This window comes from Rutilus rutilus (assembly GCF_951802725.1).
Source record: "Rutilus rutilus genome assembly, chromosome: 1".
NCBI classification, from domain to species: domain Eukaryota; kingdom Metazoa; phylum Chordata; class Actinopteri; order Cypriniformes; family Leuciscidae; genus Rutilus; species Rutilus rutilus.
This window is the reverse complement of record NC_140209.1, coordinates 7976507-7995686: the sequence shown is the minus strand read 5'-3', so window position 1 is coordinate 7995686 and position 19180 is coordinate 7976507. Positions and strand designations below refer to the sequence as shown.

The following is a 19180-nucleotide window of genomic DNA, read 5'->3' as shown; positions in this document are numbered from 1 at the left end:
CCTGAAGGACGCCTACTTCCATGTCTCCATTCTTCCTCGACACAGACCGTTTCTACGGTTTGCTTTCGAGGGGCAGGCATACCAGTACGCGGTTCTCCCCTTCGGGCTAGCCCTGTCTCCTCGCGTCTTCACGAAGGTCGTCGAGGCAGCCCTTGTTCCCCTCCGGGAACACGGGGTTCGCATCCTGAACTATCTCGACGACTGGCTGATCCAAGCTCACTCTCGAGACCAGGTTTGCGAACACAGGGACCTAGTGCTCCGGCACCTAGCTCTTCTGGGTCTTCGGGTCAACTGGGAGAAGAGCAAACTCTGCCCCGTGCAGAGGATCTCTTTTCTCGGTATGGAGATCGACTCGGTCGCCATGTGCGCGCAGCTTACGAGCGAGCGCGCGCAGTCACTGCTACTTGTCTTCGTCAGTTTGAGGACAAGAGTGCGGTCCCACTGAAACTCTTTCAGAGGCTCCTGGGGCATATGGCATCCGCAGCCGCAGTAACGCCGCTCGGATTGCTTCATATGAGACCGCTTCAGCTTTGGCTTCGCGATCGAGTCCCGAGGTGGGCATGGCAACACGGCACGCTCCGAGTCCCAGTGACTCCGGCCTGCCGTCAGACCTTCCCCCCGTGGTCGAACCTCAAATTTCTACGGGCCGGAGTTCCCTTAGAACGAGCTTCCAGGCATGTTGTTGTATCAACAGATGCCTCCGCCACGGGTTGGGGTGCCATGTGCAATGGACATGCTGCCGCGGGCTCCTGGACAGGACCCCAGCGTCTTTGGCATGTCAATTGCCTCGAGTTGCTGGCTGTACGCCTTGCCCTGCACCGCTTCCGGGCGTTGCTCAGGGGTCAACACGTACTAGTCCGGTCAGACAATACCGCCACAGTAGCGTACATCAACCGTCAAGGTGGTCTACGCTCCCGCCGTATGTCGCAACTCTGCCCTGCACCGCTTCCGGGCGTTGCTCAGGGGTCAACACGTACTAGTCCGGTCAGACAATACCGCCACAGTAGCGTACATCAACCGTCAAGGTGGTCTACGCTCCCGCCGTATGTCGCAACTCGCCCGCCACCTCCTCATATGGAGTCAGAAGCATCTGAGGTCGCTTCGAGCCATTTTTATCCCGGGACACCTGAACCAGGCGGCCGACGAGCTGTCTCGAGTTCGGCCTCTCGCTCGAGAATGGCGACTCCATCCCCAGTCGGTCCAGCTGATTTGGGATCAGTTCGGGGACACACAGGTAGATCTGTTTGCCTCCCGCGACTCGTCCCACTGCGACCTGTTTTATTCCCTGTCCGAGGGCACGCTCGGCACGGATGCACTGGCGCACAGCTGGCCGCGGGGCCTACGCAAGTATGCGTTTCCCCCAGTGAGCCTCCTTGCGCAGACTTTGCGCAAGATCAGGGAGGACGAGGAGCAGGTAATATTGGTTGCCCCGTATTGGCACAACCGCACCTGGTTCCCAGAACTAGTACTCCTCGCGACAGCACCTCCCTGGCCAATTCCTCTGAGGAAGGACCTGCTTTCTCAGGGACGGGGCACCCTTTGGCACCCTCGTCCTGATCTTTGGAACCTCCACGTGTGGCTCCTGGACGGGAGGAGGTAGGTTTGAGTACCCTACCACCAGCGGTGGTGGCTACCATCACTTCCGCTAAAGTATCGTCCCCGAGACATGCCTATGCGTTGAAGTGGAACCTCTTCGTCAACTGGTGTTCTTCTAAACTGCAAGAACCCACAAAATGCCCGATCAGTGTCGTGCTTTCCTTCCTGCAAGAAGGGTTGGAGCGAAGGCTGTCTCCCTCCACCCTGAAAGTGTATGTTGCCGCCATTGCCGCACATCACGATGCAGTTGAAGGTAAGTCTCTGGGGAAGCACGACCTGATCATCAGGTTCCTGAGAGGAGCGAGGAGACTAAATCCTCCCCGCCCTCCTCTCGTTCCCTCTTGGGACCTCTCAGTGGTTTTAACTGCCCTGCAGAGTGCTCCCTTTTAGCCTCTGCAATCAGTGGAGCTTAAGTTCCTGTCAATGAAGACAGCGCTCCTGGTTGCATTGGCCTCCATCAAGAGGGTAGGGGACCTGCAGGCATTTTCGGTTGACTGGAATTCGGGCCGGCTAACACTCACGTGATCCTGAGACCCCGGCCTGGATATGTGCCCAAGGTTCCCACCACACCCTTTCAAGACCAGGTGGTGAACCTGCAAGCGCTGCCCTTGGAGGAGGCAGACCCAGCCTTGGCACTGCTCTGTCCAGTACGCGCCCTCCGTGCTTACGTAGACAGAACGCAGTGTTTCAGGACCTCAGACCAGCTCTTTGTCTGTCATGGTGGGAAGCTGAAGGGAAAGGCTCTCTCGAAGCAAAGGTTGTCTCATAGGATAGTGGACGCCATTGCTTTGGCTTACCAGCAGCAAGGTCGACCGTGCCCCCTTGGTGTGACGGCCCACTCCACCCGGAGTGTGGCGTCCTCTTGGGCTCTAGCGCATGGCGCCTCGCTAACAGACATCTGCAGAGCTGCAGGCTGGGCGACACCTAACACATTCGCGAGATTCTACAATCTCCGAGTTGAGCCAGTTTCTTCTCATGTACTCGCTTCAACTAGCCGGTGCTAGATTCTGCTCAGGTGTCTTCGCTTGCTCGCCATTCCTCTCCACGGACGGGATACGTGCGATATTCTCCTCAGGTGAGCCTAATAAGCCCTGAGTCTCCTCCAGCACTGACGACGTCAACGCCAGAGTTATGCCACCGGCAGCTTTCGCGCTTGGCTAGGTGCCTCCATGTGCATGGTTCCCCCTCCGGGCGAAAATGGGCTGTAAATCAATGTTTTTGTGATGTTGATGAGTGTTTACTGTTTAATAAAAATAAAAAATAAACCTTCCTTAATGTATGTTTAAATGTACTGTAAGTAGGCACAAATGTTTTCTGTTTGATGGGATGTTGTTGTTATTATGATTATTTAATAAGGCTCTTATGTATTTATTGATTAATTAAAGAAGACCTAAAAGTCAAAGTCTCTCTCTCGCGCGCGCACTCGGCACTCTCTCTCTCTCTCTCGTGCGCATTTGGTGTGGTGAGGAGTGGGGGCTGTGAGGACTGTTTGATTGAACTTTAAATTTATACTTTTTTCTTTTTCTTTATGGGGATTTTTTTCTCACCTTAGTTAGGAAATAATTGGGAAGTTGTAAACACTTGTTTGTTATTTTTGTTTCGCGTCCATTTGTGGACAGTAAATGTAGGAATTTAACAGAAAGTATAGGCTGATTAGGCTGTTGCTACTGGAGTGGTGGGTCCATTAAAACTCATGCAGTCATCAAGTACTTTTCCCAGTTTATTTGTGGTGACATATAGGAGTAGACATTTCACAGATGGCAGTGATGGTAATTGTTGGTTTCTAAAACCCATAAACAAAACCATTAATTAATACAAACACAATTGCAATCTTAAATCATACATCTCAAATCAGCTTTAACAATCAAATGAGTATAACATTAAAGAACTACTAAACAACTAGAACTCAATATATCAAACACATAATCCTTTAAACTAAACAAACAATCAAAAGGAAACTTACATGGTCAACAACGCAACAATTCCACACAAGCCATGTCTGAACAACAGCTTTTTGGTTCAAACAAGAGGAGACTGAAACATAATTAGTAAGGGGCCACAGGTGCTCTTTATCAAGACTCAGTCAGCCAATCAGATCACAGCAGGATTTTCTACAGCCGCCCCCAAATATGTTAACATATTTGTATTTACAGAAAGTTCATGTGATTGAATTATCAGAATCAGTCAATTCAGGAAGAACAATCAGACGGCTGACTGGACGAATTAAATATTTCCCTTTGCTGAAAATCTCAGCAACTCTCACTCTTCCATCAGAACTTGGCAAAATCTTACTGACAGTTCCTATAGGCCAGTGTCCCCGAGGAAGCTGAGGTTCCACAATCATGACGATGGCAGAAGGAGCAATAGGATTACCATCAAGTTCCCACTTTTGACGAGTCTGAAGACTTGGAAGATAATCTCGAACAAAACTGACCCAGAATCGATCCGCAAGAACTTGGCTGTGTCTCCACTTTCTACGGGTAAGTAGTTCTGAATCTGCATACACCACTTGAGGAAGAGATGCATCTCGCCGCCCCATCAGTAGGATGTTTGGTGTGATTGGATCAGGGTCTGAAAGATTTGAAGATACATAGCCGAGAGGTTTTGAATTTAACAACTCCTCAATTTCAACGAGCACTGTATACAAAACTTCCTCTGAGACTACTTGTATTCCCAAAACTACTCGTAATGCCGTCTTAACAGACCGTATCTCTCTCTCCCAAGTACCTCCAAAATGGGGAGAATATGGCGGATTGAATGAGAATTTAATTTGCTGTTGGGCAAGTATCTCTTGGAAAGAGGGACTAAGCCGCGAAAATGCCTCCCGGAGTTCTCTTTCTCCTCCCTTGAAATTAGTTCCTTGATCAGATAATATTTCATAGGGCCTACCTCTACGGGCTGCAAATCTTCGAAGGGCCAAGAGGAAACTGTCAGTATCCATACCAGAGAGGAGTTCTAAATGAAGACACCGTGTCGTCTGGCATTTGAATATAATGCCCCACCTCTTCTCATGTCGGCGACCTACTTTGATGGTTAAAGGCCCAAAACAATCCATACCCGTCGACCAAAAGGGGGGCTTATACAGGCGAAGTCTGGAAACTGGTAGATCGGCCATTCTAGGAACTGAAGGCACACCTTTCCACTTCCTACATTCAAGACATGATCTCTGGATCTTCTTTATTAACTGTCGCCCTCTCAGAACCCAGTATTTCCGACGAAGCTGAGCGAACACTCTTTGTGGTCCTGGATGGCACAGAGTGGAGTCATAATCAGCAACCAAAAGTTTGGTAACATGATTCTCAGGATCTAAAACAATTGGATTAATAGCTTCAAGATCCAAATCCTCACTCTGACGAAGTCGTCCACCCACTCTTATCAGCTCTGTAACGGGATCATACTCTGGTGCCAAACCAACCAAACGGCTGTGTGAGGGAGCTCCATGACCATCTTTAAGCAGTTTATATTCCTCAGGGAAATCTTCCATCTGGGCTTGACGCAAAATACATAATTCTGCTTGTGTTTGAGAAGGTTTAGTCTCAGCTCTTAATTCCATAGAGAGGTGCTCAACAGTTGCTGCAATCAACTCTGACCAGGTATTGAATTGAGATGCATCATACTTTAGAGAGTTTACTGATGCTTGATTAAGTCCACAAAACAAAGGTTTTCTCAGCTCTGTCCCAACCTCCTCTGTTCTTAAGGCTGGAGATTTTGGCCATTGCTGATGGGGCAAATATAGAAAGGGAGGTCCTTGAAACCAGGAACTGGTTGCGGACAATTGATCAAGTCTCTTGCCCCGAGTGATGTCATCTGCTGGATTACTTACAGTGTCAACATATCTCCACTGATCCGGACTAGTATACTCAAGAATCTCTGTAATGCGGTTTGCAACGAAGATCTTGTACCGGCAGGATTCGGATTGGATCCAGGTCAACACAATTGTGGAATCAGACCAAAGTGTCACCCTTTCAACATCCAAGGTAAGTTCCTTTTGCAACAGGCTTGCCAGCTGAGCCCCGGTCAGAGCAGCACACAGTTCCAAACGAGGAATAGAAATGGTCTTCTTCGGTGCTACCCTTGAACGAGCCATAACCAGAGATATAGAAATCTCACCATTTCCGTTTACCAGACGCAAATAGGCAACTGAACCATAGGCCTTTTCGGATGCGTCGCAGAATATGTGAAGCTCTCTGCTGACTGGATCTTCCCAGTTCGTTCTTGGACCATACCATCGAGGTACTTGGAGCTTGACCAAATCTGGCAACTCTCCTTCCCATGCCTTCCAAGCTGCCTTGATCCCCTCTGGGATATCTGGATTATCCCATCCTCTGTTAGGTTTCATCCATAATTGTTGCAGAAGAACTTTAGCACGTGTCGTGAATGGAATGATAAAACCCAGAGGGTCATACTGACGAGCTAGTATACGATATACAACTCACAGAGTTAGGACAGTATACTCCACTAGACGGTGCTTGTAGCTCAAAGTATCCTGCAAGCAATGCCAACTTAGTCCAAGAGTTCCCTCGCATGGATCTGTGCAGTCATGACTTAACCACAGGTCAGTAGCTACTGAACGAGCTTCGGCTGGTAAGTGGTCAGTCACAGAGACATGGTTACTGGCCCACTGTCGAATCTCAAAACCTCCTTCAGCCAAGGAAGAACGCAATTTCATAAGCATCTCCTTGGCCTCTTTAGTAGTTTGAAAACTTTGTAGGCAATTGTCCACATAAAAGGAATGCAAGACAGAAGACTGCACATCTTGAAATTCAACAGGAAGGTTTTGAACACATTTCTGGAGAGCATATATGGCACAACAAGGGCTACATGTAGCACCAAAAGGCAAAACCTGCCATTCATAGACATCGACTGGATCATTTCTTCTCATATTTCGCCATAAGAAGCGTAGCAAAGGAGAATCAGAAGCCAGGAGACAAACTTGATGGAACATTGATCTAATGTCTCCACTTATCGCAACTTGATGTTCTCTAAACCGAAGTAAAACTCCAATCAAGGAAGGGCCTAAAACCGGTCCAGGTAACAAATAGGCATTCAAACTCTCTCCTTGATACTGATAGGAACAATTAAACACCACACGATGCTTGCCATTATGTTCCACAAGATGGTGGGGAATATACCAAGATTCGTCACTGAGATTAATCTCATTTAACTTCAGTTTCTTAACACATCCAGCTTCAATGAGTTTCTGAATCTCTTTCTCATAAATAGCTGCTTGATCTGGATCCTTAGCTAGCTGTCTCTCCATTCGGCGCAAAGCCGGCATTACTGCCTCTTGAGATGCTTTAAGGACTGGTGCATTCTCAACTCGGAGTAAAGGAGTCACATATCTTTTGATTCCGTTCATTTCTTCAAGCTTTGTTTTCTCGTCTAGACACTCGAGAGCTTTCTTATCTTGTTTAGACCGCAGAGCATGCTTTGGAGTCTGAGAGAAAGGAAGTACGTCAACTTGCCATAACTTCTCCACATCTTTATGCAACTGATCCGTGGAGAGAGATGCCTGGAAGAAACACTGAGCCGTGGAATTAGTCTTCTCACCCAAGAAAGTAGGTCCATGTAATGCCCATCCCAGTCGAGTATGCAAAGCAGCTGGACTTCCAGGAGGACCAAAACGTACTCGCTCTTTGGAGCAAAGAAGGTGAGGATGATCAGCTCCCACTAATAACAAAGGTTTAACTCTCTGAAACTCCTCCAGAGGGAGGCCTCTTAGATGTTGGTAGCGTCTCTGTAGGACTTGCACAGGATAAGTCTGTTCAGGTAAGTCAATCATTTGAGCAGTAAAGGCACCTTGTATCTGGTATTTACTTTGCTTGTGAGAAGCTGGAGATATAGTGAAGGAAACCGTTGCACCTTCAATTTTCTCGGTGTCTTGCTGAATGGTTCGAAGAACCAATGATTCTGCCGCCCCATGAAGACCTAAACTCTCTGCTGCAGAAGACATGAGCATAGTTCTCTCAGAACCGTCATCTAGGATGGCATACGTCTCCAGAGTCTTTCCTTTGTGGCTCAGAACTACCTTCACAATTTTCAGAAGAACAGAGTTCGGACCACTTGATCGGCTCAAATAAAATATCCTAGAATCTGGTTTGCGAACATTTACTTCATGCAGTACTCCTAAGTGACGATCTTGACACAATGGACATTTTCCTCTTAAGTCACACTTAGATGATCTATGGGCCCAACCACATCTCCAACAACGATTATTGTCAACAATCCACTTCCGTTTGGCTGCCGTATCGAAGCTCTGAAATTCAGGACAATGACTGAGATGATGATCATTACTGCCACAGCTTGCACATGACGGTTTAAGGCCCTCCTTACCGTGTCGCTGAATTTCGTGGTCTGCAGTTTCAGTGTTCTTTCTTTGAGTGGAATTAACTTCCTGACTTATGCCATGAAGAAAACTAGCTGTGTGATATTGGGACTTGGTAGGCCTTGCTTCTCTTACCTGGTACTTCTTCATACTTCTAGATTGTTCAAACACTTGGGTAGCTAGATTCTGACAATCTGCTTCCTCTTCCAACCAAACTGAAAAATTCACCAAGTTATAGGACTGGTCTGGTCTGGTGGTTTTGGCATATCTTGCAAAACTAGCAACCTGATGTGGTGGAAGTTTACTGAGTAACTGATGGACATGTGATGCACAAGATAATTCCTTTGCTCCTTCTTCATGATCCCAGGATTGAAGCATTCCCACAAGAGCTTGTACCCGTACAGCAAAGTCACCGAATCCAACAGAATCTCCTGAACGTACAGCAGGTAAGTTCTTAATTGTAGCAATCTCTCGCAGCACCAACTGGTGCGGTTGCCCATATCTTTTCTGAAGAGCTTTTAAGGCAGTAGTATAAGGCTGGGAATGATGGGCATAGGCCAAGGCCAGAAGTCGAGCTGCCTCCAACTTCAAATGATCAAGAAGAATATGATACTTGTATTGCTCAGTTTCCTCTGAGGGTAACAAATTCTTCAAAGCCATATTCAGCATGGCAAACTCTTGGGGATCATCACTCTTCAAATATGGAAATGAAAGTCTTTCAATACGGGCTGACCTGGAAGGATGTAGAGCTGGCATACTTGTGTGAGACACATTCACTGGTGAATGAATAGACATATGCTGGTTAGGTACCATCATTTGCATTCCAATTGGGGAAAGTGCAGTTATTGGATTTACATCTCTTTGCTGCCCCTGAGGTGCTGATACAGTGGTTATAACTCTGGGTATCAAAGGATTCTGATGAAACATAATGGAAGGATTATCTTGCTGCGGTACGGTTCTAGTTGTCTGCTGTTCTAAAGAAGTTTGATGTGAATGACCAAGAGAAGCATAAGTAAATCCAGCTGATAAATCTCTAGGAGGCAATGTTGCAACCCTTGAAGGAACTGGCGGAACATTCTGGATATGAGCTGGATATAATACTGGATAAGGAAAATCAGGTAGATATGAAGGCCTTAACAATCCTCCATTTGGAGGGAAGGTTGGCCAACTTGGAGGCATCCACGGAAGACCGGGCATACAAAATGCATTTCCCTGCATTTGATCAGGCGGCCATAGGCTTTGGTCTCTTCCTACTTGTTGATCACTGGGATAAAAACTGGGATTCATTTGATGATGACTGACTGAAGATGAAAGACCATTACGCTGTTGCTGAGTTAAGCCTTCACCCATTACATTTGGATGCATTACAGGTTGTGACCTGAGGTTATCTGGGAGTGGAACTGAAAGCCTAATAGGCGGACATGGATCAGAAAGCTGCTGGTGTTGTCTCTCTGATGGCCCTCTAGTGATGGCTGCTGTGGAAGTAGGCATTGAAGAGGTAGGTGGCACATACTGAGATGAGGGCAAAGTATTTTGTCTCTGAACTTTTGGTGGGGTAGAAAGCACGTTATCCTGCTTGGTTTGATGTCGTCGCATACATTCACTCAACTCATCCACAATAGAATCTCTGGCGTTCATCTCATCTTGCTGGTTTGCTTGTATGGGGATATGAACAGGGGATTCTTGAATAGAACTGCATTCAGAACCAGTAGAAAATGAAGAACTTCTTTTCCTTTGCATATCCTTCATCATGTGTCCCCCATCCAACAACATTCCTTTCATTTGTTTAATCTCCTCAGACAAAGACTTCACCTCATTCTGAGTAGCAGTAATGGAAGCTCCTTGTGATGCAACCAAATGGCTCAAATCTTCTGGCTGGTGTGACAATTGTCCAGCTGGATGCATTGAAGGATTTAACTGAGTCATCATATAATCTTTGTGCCATCTTGGAGGTTTTACAATCCTTGATGAACGTTTAGGTTTCACACAGTCATCCTCAGTCTCCATTCCAGTAGCCTCTCCGGCTCGAAGGACCATGTAGGAATTTAACAGAAAGTATAGGCTGATTAGGCTGTTGCTACTGGAGTGGTGGGTCCATTAAAACTCATGCAGTCATCAAGTACTTTTCCCAGTTTATTTGTGGTGACATATAGGAGTAGACATTTCACAGATGGCAGTGATGGTAATTGTTGGTTTCTAAAACCCATAAACAAAACCATTAATTAATACAAACACAATTGCAATCTTAAATCATACATCTCAAATCAGCTTTAACAATCAAATGAGTATAACATTAAAGAACTACTAAACAACTAGAACTCAATATATCAAACACATAATCCTTTAAACTAAACAAACAATCAAAAGGAAACTTACATGGTCAACAACGCAACAATTCCACACAAGCCATGTCTGAACAACAGCTTTTTGGTTCAAACAAGAGGAGACTGAAACATAATTAGTAAGGGGCCACAGGTGCTCTTTATCAAGACTCAGTCAGCCAATCAGATCACAGCAGGATTTTCTACAGTAAACATGGCCTCACCTTCTGCTGAGGGGACGCCGGTTTTGTCTATTGGAAATGGATGCAAATGTTTTCCTGATCAAATTTGCTGGGTGGAGGATGTACTCATGGCTATGGGAAAAGTTGTTGGCCATGATAAAATTGTGTCGGCGTCTAGAATGAATAAGGCCGTAGTTGTGTTTTTAAAAGATGAGAAATTCGTGAATATGCTCGTAGAGAGTGGAATAGAAATGTCGGACACATTTGTGCAGGTGACACCTTTACGCTCACCCGCGGCGCGCGTCATCATTTCTAACGCACCTCCATTCATTAAAAATGAAGCGATTTTAAAAGAACTTGGTCGCTTTGGGAAGTTTGCGAGTGCAATTAGAGATGTGCCGCTTGGCTGTAAGAATAGTGCACTGAAGCACGTCACGTCTTTTCGTAGACAAGTTTTTATGTTTTTGCAAGCACCGACTAAGTTTTTGGATATTTCTTTCCGCGTACAGCACGGTGAAAGCTCGTACCTGATTTTTGCAACAACAGAAAGTATGCGTTGTTTTGAATGTGGGGATTTAGGTCACAAGAAGTTGTTGTGCCCTCACAGAAAACAAACCGAGGAGGAAAATGAAGCGACCGGAAACGTTGAAAATAGAACTCAGTCGGATCGTAGTAAAACTAGTGACAAAACTGAAAAAAGACCCACACTGTTAAAAGAGACTTCCGCGCAACCGCAAAATAAAAAAACAAAAAGTACAAAACGAGGATAAAAGCTCAACTAACAGTGGACGCGCACTTCCCCTTGAGGATATACAGCAGCTTTCAGATGGACAGGTGCAGGCTGAGGCAGATGCGGAGCCAATGATAAGATCTGAGGTGAGTGACTCTTCTTTTACGAAAGTGTGTAGTGTTTCAGAACGAGCCGGTCGGAGTAGTAGGCCTACATGTGATGATGAAATGGAAATTGAAAAGGCTAGTGGAAGTGGTTTACAGGTTGTTGAGAATGATGATGATGTTGATGATGTGTGTGTAGATGAGTCAAGATGTGATAGTGATAGTGGTTCAGACGTTTCTGAGTTTGAGTTGAGTCAACCGTCTGGGGATTTATATACTGTGGACGAGATTAATGACTTTCTGGATCATACAAAAGGACAGAAAGTAGATGTCCTGAAGTTTTTTCCTGATGCTGGCAAATTTTTGAGGTCAGTTGTGAATGTTCAGAAAAGTGTAAGTACTGATGTCATATCAAAACAAAAAAGATTTCGGTTGAAAAAACTGGCTACTGTAGTCCGTAAAAGTTTAAAAGGAAAAAAAAAGAATAAATAGGTTCACATGGTTTTGGGTGCTGCTCTTTTTTTTTCTTTCTTTCTCTGTCTGTCTTTCTTGTTTCTTTTTTTCTCCTCTAACATGCAAATCTTAAAGGTTAGTTCTTTAAACGTTAATGGAGTGAGGAATAGAGAAAAATTAGCTTTATTAACTGAGTTTCTTAAACTTAAAGAGTCGCATGTAACATTTTTACAAGAAACTCATAGTGATGAGAGCAATGAGGCAGATTGGGGTTTGTGTTGGGAGGGCAGTTACTCTTTTAGCCATGGAACAAACTTAAGTGCTGGGGTAGCCATACTTTTTTCACCTTACCTCAATGTTGATATTTTGTCAAAAGCAGAATTAGAAAAAGGTAGACTTCTTGTTGTACAAACAAAAATTGATGAGTATAATTTCACATTTGTTAATATTTATGCTCCAAATAGAAGTGCAGACAGAATAATTTTATTTAAAAAATTGAATTATTATTTGAGTACTGTGAATGTAGATGATTTTCTAATAGTAGGAGGTGACTGGAATTGTACAGTTGATTTTACATTGGACAGGAATAATACTGAACCAGATTTTGAGGCACCTGCTTTGTTAAGTAATGTGATTTTTCCAAATAACTTGGTGGATGTATGGAGAGAGAGGAATTTACAAGTGAAAAAATATACTTGGGTAAAAATATCACAAGGGAGAATAAGTGCAGCCAGATTAGATAGATTATATGTTTGTAAGAAAACTAATAATAGAATTGTGGCTGCGAACATTGTGCCATGTGGTTTTTCAGACCATCATTTGTTACTTTTAATTTGACTTTGTCTCCGACTCAGTGTAAAAGTCCTTACTGGAAATTGAATGTACGTTTATTACAGGAGAAGGATTTTATTGAAAGATTTAAATGGTTTTGGGGGACTTGGGTTTCTCAGAAAGGGGAATATGAAAACCTAATTCAGTGGTGGGAATTGGGAAAAACGCAAATTAGAATTTTTTGTCAGCAGTTTTCCTCTTTCTCTACAACAAAAATTAGGAAAAAAATAAATGAATTAGAAAAGGAAATAGTACTGATTACATCTAATTTGGTGCTACAATCAGGTTCTGTGACTGATAACTTATATGAAAAAAAGAATACTCTTACCTCTCTTCTACAAGTGCAAGCTAAGGGAGCACTTATAAGGTCACGGTTTTTGTCAGTTCGTGATATGGATGCACCAACTACTTATTTTTTTAATCTTGAAAAAGTTTCAAAAAAGCCGAGTGTGATGCATTGTTTGACTTTCCCTGATGGGTCTAAAACATCTGACCCTAAACAAATGAGGAAAATTGCTGTGGACTTCTATTCGGAACTTTTTAGAGCTGAGAACTGTGATTCACAGAGTACATCGGACTTGCTTGAACAACTTCCTACTCTTAATAGAAAACAACGTGAGACTCTGGACAGTGTTTTTTTCTTTTCACGAATTGACTGAAGCTGTACAACAGATGAAACCTGGTCGTGCGCCAGGTATTGATGGTCTGCCGGGGGAATTCTATAAAGTTATGTGGGAAATCATAGGTAAAGACTTTTATGAGGTTGTGCAGAAATGTTATGAGGAACAACATCTTCCCAGGAGTTGTCAGAGGGCCGTTCTTGTTCTTATTCCCAAAAAAGGAGATATAAGTCTCATGAAGAACTGGAGACCCGTTTCCATCCTTACTACCGATTATAAAATTCTGGCTAAAGTTTTGGTCAATAGATTGAAGTGTGTTTTGGGTGATATAATTCATAAAGATCAATCATACTGTATTCCTGACAGGACTATTTATGATAACATCTTTCTTGTTAGAGATTTACTGGACTATTGTAAATTGAATGGTATCAACCTGGGCCTTCTATCGCTAGATCAAGAGAAGGCGTTTGATCGCGTAGATCATGGGTATTTATTTAAAACACTGAAAGCCTTTGGTTGTGGTGATGGTTTTCTCTCCTGGATTAAGACTTTATACAGAAATGCTTCATGTTTAGTGAAAATTGGAGGAGGTTTAAGTCCACCAATACAAATGCAAAGGGGAATCCGACAGGGATGCCCTTTGTCTGGTCAGTTATATGCAATTGCAGTTGAACCTTTGTTGTGTTTTTTTAGAAAAAATGTGTCTGGTTTATGTGTGGGAAATAGCTTTTATAATGATATTAAGTTGACGGCATATGCAGATGATATTACTGTATTTGTCAAAAATCAAGATGATGTTAACATAATTAGCAAGTGTCTTTCTGTATATGAAAATGCATCATCTGCAAAGTTAAATTGGAGTAAAACTGAAGCTTTGTGGTGTATTGAACATTCAACAGAAGTTTTACCAGTTATTCCTGAAAGTGTGAAATGGGGAAAAATAGGTTTTAAATTTTTAGGGATTTATTTACACTGATAAAAATTCTCTGCTTGATTTACTTAAAAAATATGATGAATTCTTTTGCATAATTTTATTACATAGATCCAACAAGACTAGTCTTTGTACAAACTACTTAACTTTTCTGTTTGTTAAAATAAAATTGTACATAAAGTTAACTTAATTTTTTTATTTAATTAACTTAAAATTTGTACATAAAGTTAACTTAATTTTAGCATTGCTCTAGTCATTTTTGTGTGTGTGATCTACATAACTTTAAGAGTTCTAAATGTTTATTTTTGATTGAATCCAACTTAATTTTTACATTTCCAGATTACAAATTTCAAGTGGGATCTACTGTTTTCAAAATTTGTTAGTGTATTTTAAAGTTACAAGTACTTAAATTTTATAATTAGCAACTGAGTATTTCTACTGAAAGTATAAATGCAAATAGTACATTTTTTACTACTATAGTAAAAGTTCAACACTGGTACTTGGAATGTATGAATGTGGAATGTACTCATCAAATATGAAAATCTAGTTATTACATTACATAAAGCTGACATTTGGCCATTTGATAGTAAAAACTGACAAGGTCAGTATAAAAAAAGTATAATAAAATATATTCATCTCACAGGTTGAGACATTGTGTACAACAGAAAATTGTGCTTCATGGTGGTGCGAGAGGAAAACTCATTAAGTGAAAGTTCACAAGGCTTTATTGTCTTCAGAAAAATAAACATTTACATAATATTTTCTATAAAGATGTGTTTTTCAGTCCTGTACAGTAACATACTCTAAGACTTTAAAACAACACGCTCAGACAATCTTCTGGCTTCTCAAGACCACCATCTCTGGCTTTGCTGACCACAAAGATGTCGAGCAAAAATGAAGTGATGGCCTCATGGATGGCTGCAGCATCGTCGTCATCACAAACCTGTGAAATATACCAGAGAGAATTTAACCTACTTTTTGTTTGCTAATGTGAAGAATGCATTTAGCTCTTTGCTCTCCCTCTGAACAGAAATCTGGGTGGAATTACGTGGTTGCTGTGGTAGTTTTGATCCATATACTTATGTAAAAATTGTGCCTGAAAGTCACTCGAAGAACGAAAGTCAATCGAAGATCGAAAGTCACTCGAAGAACGAAAGTCACTTGAAGAATGTGCTGCGTGTTGTCAGGATTTGGGTGGGATTACGTGGTTGCTGTGGTAGTTTTGAGCAGTGTTGTGATTTAAGCCAAAATTTTTTTACATTGGTTTGAACGCAAGACTTTCTTTCATCTTCGGAACACAAATTAAGATATTTTTGATGAAATCTGAGAGCTCATCATGACCACTTTCAAGGCCCAGAAAGGAAGAGATTGTTAAAATAGTCCAAGTGACTACAGTGGCTCAACCTTAACTTTATGAAGCGTTGAGAATACGTTTTGTGCGCTAAAACAAACAAAAACAAATGACCTTATTCAGCTGTTTATTTTCTTCCGTGTGGGACTCTGACGTGAGTTCATGAGAGCATCACAACGCATGTGCAAGAACTGAGAAGATGCTGAAGATAACGTCCTCATAGCCAGAAGCGCTTCACTGTCTGTTTACAAGCAGAGGATGATGCGCACTGTACATAAAACTTTGTAACTTTGTCTTTGTAAATATGTCTGCAGATTTCAAACACTTAAAAAACATTTTATACACTACATCGAGACCTAAAGCATAATCAATGTGTCGAATTCAAATAGCTTACATACACAGTATGTCCCCTGCTTGTAAACAGACAGTGAAGTGCTTCCGGCTATGTCAGGACGTCATCTACGTTCTCGCGCATGCGTTGTGGGGCTTTCGTGAACATCAGAGTCCCACACGGAAGAAAATAAATAGTTGAATAAAGACGTTATTTTTGTGTTTTTTTTCACACAAAAAGTATTCTTGTCGCTTCAAAAAGTTAAGGTTGAGCCATTGTAGTCACTTGGACTATTTTAACAATGTCTTTACTAACTTTCTGGGCCTTGATAGATGCAATTACCAATCAGCCTATGGAGGAGTGAGACAGCTCTCAGATTTCATCAAAAATATCTTAATTTGTGTTCCGAAGAACTAAAGTCTTACAGGGTTGGAACGACATGAGGGTGAGTAATTACTGACAGAATTTTCATTTCCAGGTGAACTAACCCTTTAAGTTAAAATTCTGTCAGTTACTCATCCTCATTGTTCTAAACCCGTAAGATTACACAAATGAAGATATTTCTGATGAAATCTGAGAGCTGTCTCAGTCCTTCATAGACAGCAACGTCATAACCACTTTCAAGGCCCAGAAAGGAAGTATCGTTAAAATAGTTCATGTGACTACAGTGGCTCAACCTTAATGTGATGAAGTGACGAGTATACTGGCCGATGCTGTTCACGTAAGCACAATGATAAATGCATGTGATGCTGACGCAGGAGCTGGCCAACCAGAGGCCAATACTAAGCCGGCGTTTTGAAGTAGAACACGGAAAGGCAATGCTGTGTTTACTATGTGAACAGCGTAGTAGACTGACATAGAAGAGATTAAATAGTTGAATAATATCATTATTTTTGTGTGCACAAAAAGTATTCTTGCCTCTTCATGGCATTAAGGTTGAGCCACTGGAGTCACATAGACTATTTTAACGATGTTTTGACCGCCTTTCTGGACTTTAAAAGTTGCAATGACGTTGCGGTCTATGGAGGGTCAGAAAGTTGTCCGATTTATATCAAAAATAACTTAATTTGTGTTCCGAAGATGAAAGAAGGTCTTACGATTTTGGAACGAAATGAGGGTAAGAAATTAATGACAGAAATTCAATTTTTGTGTGACCCTTTGAGTACAGATATCGGAATGCTACAACATTAAAGTAACTCCTACAATTTTAAAAGTACATGCCTCATTCATGATTTCAAGGGTCTCATCAAGTTTCTTCCCTACAGCTCCTCCCGTCCCCCTGTAGAGTCTCAACAATTTAGGCGTGTATTCGTCCAACTTCCCAAAGAATGTGGACTGTAGTGGCTTCAGTGTGATCCTCCGGAATTCCTCCTCGATCTGAGAAAGAGACCAAGAGAGATGGAGAGACATCATGAGATACTGAAAGAATTAGAGACACAGTGAAAAAGAAACAAAAACAGAATACCAACTAGAAAAAGTAACCCTAGAAAAACACTAGGAACAACATTTAGGTGGCCTGATGTCTGGAAAGACAAAAATAGATTACCATGCAATGCAATGCAACTAATGCAATGGCAGACTTTGAGCAGCCATCAACATATGGTGCATACACGTTAATAAGTTACTTTTTTGACGAAATTTTTGACAGGACTATAAATTTGTTCTGTGAAATACAAAAAAAAAAAAAAAAAAAAAGAACAAACAGGACAACTGGAACTTTGCCATTTGAAATGAAAATTTTTGAAATTTTGTCTGGCCCATGAGCTAACTGAGTTATAACTTCACCCCTAGTTTCCTCACTACATTTATTATAGAATTTAAATATAATATATTGAAAGTTACATACCTTTATCCAATGTAGTCAACTTGTCAGTAGAATAACCTGGTAAGGACACAGTGTTATGGTTAGTAACTGAACAATGCAAGAAACCCAAATCGTAGCAAATCATTTAACTATAACTAGAATTAAAAAAATAGTTTCACGTTTTTTTCTCTCCACAAACACTGCAGGTAGTTGACCTGCCGATCAGACAGTTAATTGTCTTTAGTTTCATATCAAATGTTTCTTTGTGTTTGTTTTCTCTCAGAGCTATGAGAAAAGAGTACAGGGAATGCGTCATGCAGAAGGCAGGATTATGGTCACGTAAGATGATTGACAATTGTAAGCGCTCTTTCAGCTCGCGTAGTTCAGTGGTAAATGGAGTATGCATTCTGTATGACGAAATAGTTTGAAAACTAAATTGATATTTCTACAAATGCGCGCACGCTGCAATATTTGACAAATTAATAAATTAATGTCACTACAACCTAGTTTTATCATAAATAGTGTCCAAATATCTGGAGTCCGATCAGGTAAATGTTTTAAGGTGCAGTGAATATTAAACAATAATCTTTCTACGTAAACGGGTTAAATAAAAAGGATCATAACAAACATGTATGTCGACTTCTGTAGGGATCCGTTCCATAATGTTGTCAGACACTTTAATAATCTGAGCATGTCAGTGGCGAATAAGCAGGTTTTGTGGATGTAAATTAAAGATACGCAATTACCCATTAACGTAACGTTAGGCCAACTGTTATTTTTTTCGCCTCTGCAAACTGCCAACAAAGATTGTTGTTCCCATCAGTCACTTAAACACAAAAACATATTTTTTTTTAATAAGACCCAGATTGAAAAGAAATGACGTTACCTTACATTATTCATGGATGTTTTGAAAATCCACGTGCTTACTAACTTACATCCCTTATTTCATTGCTGTATTCTAATGTGAGCTTAAAATTACACTAGAACAAACTATTTTATTATCACCACTTGCAAAGTTTCAATTAGGCCTACCATTAAGCTACAAGTAAAGCAACCTATCAGCGTAACCACATGGTAAGTTAGGCCTAGGCTAATGCTAATTAGAAAATCCACATACAACAATCTTCAAATTACATTTGAATTGAAACCTCGTTTTTGTACAACAATTTGAAAACTGTAAACTAAAGAATGTACCAACCCAAGTAACATTAACTGTTTATTTGCTAACTTTATTCTTACCTTAAGTTCAGTCCGCGTCTTCGTCTTCGTTTGGAATTGCAACTTGCAAGGGGTTTCCAGACCAACGAATCAGGAAGGGGAGGGGTTTTTTTTTAACCGAGTAAATAAAACAAGGTATTGTTTGTTGTGCGTGTGTACCTAAAAAGTTTGGCTGGGATTACTTAGATTAATTTTGTAAAGGAAAAAATGCACATTGTCTTGTGTTTTGAACAAATGCAGATTAATTCAAAACTAGATATATTAATGTAAATATACAAACTTAACCTTTTATTGTTGATATCACACATTTTAATTACTTAACATTTACATCCACTCAGATTTATTTTTTTCAGTGTAGGCAGTGAGGAGTTTCAGAAAAAGAA

The 19180-nt window shown here is 41.8% G+C and overlaps 1 long non-coding RNA gene across 1 annotated transcript; it reads right to left on the bottom strand.

The window, feature by feature from the left end:
* Positions 1-14910: 14910 nt before the first annotated feature.
* Positions 14911-18898, bottom strand: LOC311289762. Its single transcript, XR_014627222.1, has 4 exons — positions 18819-18898; positions 17622-17657; positions 16997-17152; positions 14911-15036 (listed from the first exon to the last, which is right to left on the bottom strand). It is a non-coding gene; the product is annotated as an uncharacterized lncRNA (long non-coding RNA).
* Between the last annotated feature and the right edge of the window lie 282 nt (positions 18899-19180).